The sequence below is a fragment of the Fundulus heteroclitus genome, unplaced genomic scaffold (assembly GCF_011125445.2).
Source record: "Fundulus heteroclitus isolate FHET01 unplaced genomic scaffold, MU-UCD_Fhet_4.1 scaffold_622, whole genome shotgun sequence".
Classification (NCBI taxonomy): Eukaryota; Metazoa; Chordata; class Actinopteri; order Cyprinodontiformes; family Fundulidae; genus Fundulus; species Fundulus heteroclitus.
Window position 1 is genome coordinate 46,514 of NW_023397058.1, and position 5,080 is coordinate 51,593.

The window sequence follows — 5,080 nt, forward strand, 5'->3', positions numbered from 1 at the left end:
TAACAGTGTGTTCACAAAACCATCTACCAGTGGCGGCTGGCCCATAGGGGGCGCTCGGGTGCTGCCCTAGATGTGGAGGGGAAAAGTCAAAATATATATAGATTTTAAAAGTATTATTAATGTCAGTTTGTACTTAATAGTACGTGGCTACATGTAATAAGAATTATTAAAAAACTTCTACTGATTGACTCTATCATTTAACAGTGCATTTCCACCAACAGACGAATCATTTCTCTTCTTCTACACTTGTGGGGCTGTGACTGAAGGAGCCCTACAAGTGTAGCGAAATAACCAATCGTATACTGTTGCTAGGGGAGATTTATAAATATTTGGCCAATCAGCATCGCCAAAATGAATGGGTTTGGGTAGAGCCATAGGGATAAAAAGAGTCGCGACACTCCCATTGGACTGCGTTGTACGCTGTTTGCCGCCTACTTCCGGGGTATGCAGCCTCGCATAGTTCCAAAAAGCCATTCTATGGCGTCGGACATCATTCACTTCCATTGCTGACTGTCGAGTAACTTCTGAGGTAAGTTGATTAAATAGCTACCTGTTTTGAATTGTCAACTGTCTATATTGTATCATAGGCCATTTATGATGCTTATACTGATCTTTTGTTGTATGTACACAGCGTAATTATATATATATTTTTTATCTTGGTAGACGACCGATTGCCTACTAGTTTGTTAGCTTGACTTGCCTTTTGTGAAGGTAACGTTATATCCAGGGGTAAATTGATTAAATAGCTACCTATTTTGAACTGTCAACTGTCTATATTTTATCAGAGGTCCTTTATGATGCATATACTGATCTTTATTTGTATGTACACAGCGTAATTATATATATGTTTTATCTTGGTAAACCACCGATTGCCTGCTAGTTTTGTTAGCTTGACTTCGCCCTCTGTAAAGGTAGCACTAACGTTATATCCAGGCGTAAATTGATTAAATAGCTACCTCTTTTGAATTGTCAACTCTGTATATTATATAAATAGGCCCTTTATGGTGCATATGTTTATATATATTTGTATGTGCACAGTGCAATTTATAAATATATTCTTAACTTGGTAGACAACCGATTTTCAGTCATTGCCTGCTACTTTTATCTCGATTTTGCCAGCTGTGAAGAAGGTATCGCTACACCAGAAATTACGAAGTTCATTAGTGAATCTCTAACATCTTTTATTAAGTAAGTTATTGATGTTAGATTACTAGGATCATCAAGGTTGACTAGGACGTTTTTTTAGGTTGTATCTGCTGAACCTGGCGGTGTTAGCCATTAAGCTGAGTACTGTGTATCTGATGCTAGTAGAAATAAGGTTTGTTTAATTGCACCCTTGAAAGGGCTGTTTAGTTGGATTGCATGTAGGAATACAAATTATTCCACACAAAAAATTATCATAAGCCATAATGAGGTTTAAAATGTTTATTACTCAGACAGTAGTGTGACTAATTTGTTCCCCAAACACTGCTGCTGCAGGCGGCTGCTGCTGGAGGCGATGACTGCTTGAGCTGGCTGATGTTGGCGAAGGATGGTGATGGCGGCTGCTGCTTGTGACGGCTGCTGATAATGTTGGCCACTGCTGGCGCTGGCAGCTGGTGGCGGCTGGTGCTGGCCATGGCTGCTGGTGGCGACTGCTGACTGCTGGAATAAGAGGAGACTGGAGGCTGTGGAGACTGCGGACGGTGTGCCGGGAATGGAGTGGCCGAGTACATCCATGGCAACCAGTAAGGTGTTCGTTAGTGGCCTAGATGGTATGACCTTAGGTGAGGAGGTCTGCTGTGTGGAAATCGCCTTCTTGGTCTGACTCTTGCTGCCAAGGTACCCCTTATTACGGCTGTTTGCCTTCCTCTCATCTCCGATGCACTTTGAGTGAATCCTTAACCTCAGCCTGATATATATTGAAAGTTTTTTTTTTTTTCAGCTCATGGCATGAGGGAAGGTTGCTGTCCAGACTCATGGCCTCTCTTTCCAGCTGTTCCACTACGTTGGAGGATTCCATAAGGGAATCACTCGTCTGGGAACGGAAGAGGTGCTCCACGTGCTGCAGGAGAGTGAACAGCTCATCGCATGGCCGGTATAATGCACCCCTTTTAAATTCCTTTAACTGTAGTAAAACAGCTTTCTCACTTGTTGTGTTGGTTACTTTTTCAACCATTGCACATTGGCATTCCTCACAGAGCGAGAAGCTGATGACCCTCTTCGCTATGTATCCTGCCAGGTGGTAGAAGACACAAGACTCGGTCTTTGTGAGGTCAGGTGGGTCTACCAGCTGCTCCACTCTCACAACCTCAGAAGCACTGCAGTTGCTGTTCTTGTTGTCCAAGAAGTCCGCCAAGTGGTCTGATGCATCATCCAGGTAACTGCCAGTATGCGTTGTCGAGAGGAACTGCCCTACAGTGACAGCCCGTAGTGCATAGTGGAACTCCATAGGTGTCGGGACTGAGTTCCTCTGACGTATGCAAGAAAAATTATTTTTGTAGGCAGTCCAGAATGAACTGGCCTGAATGAACATATTTGTGCCCCTGTCTCAACAGATCTTGCTGGACCAGCAGTATCGTTGTTGTGGCCATCACAGGTTTCAGTGGGGCGCCCCCCCCCCCCCCAAATAAAATGGTTACGATACCTGTTCTTAACGCCTGTTTACACATTTGTTGTTCTTGTTCACACATACTGTACGTATGTTTGTTGATATTATTCATGCTTGTTCCCATTTTTTTTGTTCCACACTGTTCATTTTTATCTTATGCCAGGTACCTTTATTATTAATGTTGTCCTTTCTTTCAGCCCTGATGCACTCTGAAGCCTGATGTATGTGGAGGATTTTTTTTAAATGTATTTATAATATTCCTCCCTGTTCCTTCACTTTGTTCTTGTTTTTCCAGTTAGATACACACACATCTTGTTGTCTCACTCAGTATTTTTTATTAAACAATATTTGAATCATTCATCCAAGGTTAATGAGTTGTTATTATTTAATATATTTGATTCTTTGTGCATGGCTTAGTATTAAAATTATCATTGTGTGGCCAACTCCTGCCTCATCAGAAAAAGTGGGTGTAAATGCTGAATGGACTGTTCTTTCTCAAAAAAGCACAAAGCAACAACGGAGTCCAATGGGAGTGTTGCCTGTCACTGTTCTCTATCACTCTCTCTGCAGCTAACCTTACTCTTACTCTGTGCATTAATCCAGAGATGTAGAGAAAAATCTTAATAGCTCTGCACTTGCCCATAGACCCAAACAGATAAGCATAATGCTTTTGATAATATGTGAATGGCTTAATATTAAAATTATATTCTTAGTCTTAACATGATCATGTTTCACGTTGTCGTCTGCGGGTGACCACTTATCAGAAGTGAGCTAGCTGCTAGGCGAATGCTGAATGGACCACGGCAGACCAAACGCTACCACGAAGGTAAGCTAATGGCTGAATCGGAATTCATAAGCAAAATCACAGTAATCAATAATACAGCCCAGTCGCCAAAAAATGAAAATCATGAGACACCTGTCATCACATGAATGATATGGAAAAGAAAAGTTAAGTTAGAGCCGTTCTAGCCTGTTCTCCTGTCCATACGAACATGAACATAAGCTTCCCCCCCCCCCCAAAAAATGTAAAACGTATCTAAGTAATATACAGCTTTTTGTTATCACCCTACCTCTCAAAATGGAAAAATGACATTAACAAATATGTAATCATGCAATAACAGCTGAAAAAGTAGTAGGGTGTATGTTTTATATATATATTTACCGTTAAATAACGCAATCGCAGCTGTCTGTCCCATAGAAGAACATGACAGCCAGCGTATGTTTTGGAACTATAGCGGTCTACACGAACCACGTGACTGCCCTGGCGGTGATATCAAAGAGTGTCGCAACCACAGACATGAATACGTAGACGCAGCGTCCTCGGGTGAGAGGCGTGCCGACAGAGCAGCCATCTTAGGTCAGACCTAGCTGCGCTCAGAGAGAATACAAGTCAATTCAGAAAAATGTACTTTATGTTTTCAGACACTCTGAATCCGGTGAATTCTCACCCGATTTCCAGATAAATCAACTGACTGAAAACGTCACCCCTTTAGGGGCTACATGGGACCAATTGATTGAATTAAATTATTGTCTAACTTAAAGGTATACTATGCAACCGGGGTTGATTTTCCAGCGAGGCTCCCCCCAGAGGGCGAAAGTAAAAGTGCACTGTCGTAAAGATGCTCAGCTGTTCTGGTTTCTCCGTGAAGCCAGACGCGGTTGTTGAGCTTAGCAGACAGGCGAACGCAACGAAAAGTGGAAAAAACGGCAGTACAAACAATGACTAACACAGTGAAGGTATGAACATCAAGCTTCCCGCAGCGCTATCTTGGCGAGGCGGCCGCCGTCGCCGCCTCGCCAAGCCGTGGCCGTGGCCGTGGCCGCGGCCGCCTCGCCAGTTTTATTATTATTATTATTATTATTATTATTTTTTATTTTTTTATTTTTTATTTTTTATGTTGGCGAGACGCTACCGCCGCCGCCTCGCCAAGGCGCAGCCGCCTCGCCGCGGCCGCCGCGGTAGCTTCTCGCCAACATAAAAAAAAAAATATATATATATATATATGTATATATATATATACATATATATATATATATATATATATATATATATATATATATATATATAATAATAATAATAATAAAACTCGATATGCTTGCATGTTTATTTGACGTTAACACGCGGTTCTTTGTTGTTGCTTTCGCGCGTGCATATAGTGAATGGCAGGGCAAAAATACATGGAGTTCTCGCCGTAAAGCGAGACTTCTCTGTGTGCGGGCCGTGAGCTCTTGCAATTGCAAGTGCGGTATTTCCCCCACAGACCCCCAGTGTGGCCGAGAAAACCTTTGTTCGACCTGAAATGACTCATTTAATCATCCAAAACGGTATGGAACACATTAATTAACTGAAAAATGTTGCATAGTATGCCTTTAATATATAATTTAAATTTTGTATTGAAAGTAAGCAAACTTCCAGAGCTACGTCCCAGGAAGCCCGACTTTTACTCCGCTTATGGGCGCGCAAATAAAAGGATACTAGAAACCAGATCA

General features: G+C 42.0%; 1 long non-coding RNA gene across 4 annotated transcripts; it reads left to right on the forward strand.

The window, feature by feature from the left end:
- The first annotated feature begins 386 nt into the window (after positions 1–386).
- LOC118561406 lies at positions 387–2,595 on the forward strand. Of its 4 annotated transcripts, none has more exons than XR_004930032.1 (4): positions 387–529; positions 1,480–1,821; positions 1,925–2,077; positions 2,181–2,423. It is a non-coding gene; the product is annotated as an uncharacterized LOC118561406 (long non-coding RNA). The 4 variants fall into 4 exon arrangements; XR_004930034.1 differs by lacking the exon at positions 387–529 and adding an exon at positions 2,538–2,595 and having other exon boundaries at positions 1,244–1,821; positions 2,181–2,359; XR_004930031.1 differs by lacking the exon at positions 387–529 and having other exon boundaries at positions 1,244–1,821.
- The last annotated feature ends 2,485 nt before the right edge of the window (positions 2,596–5,080 follow it).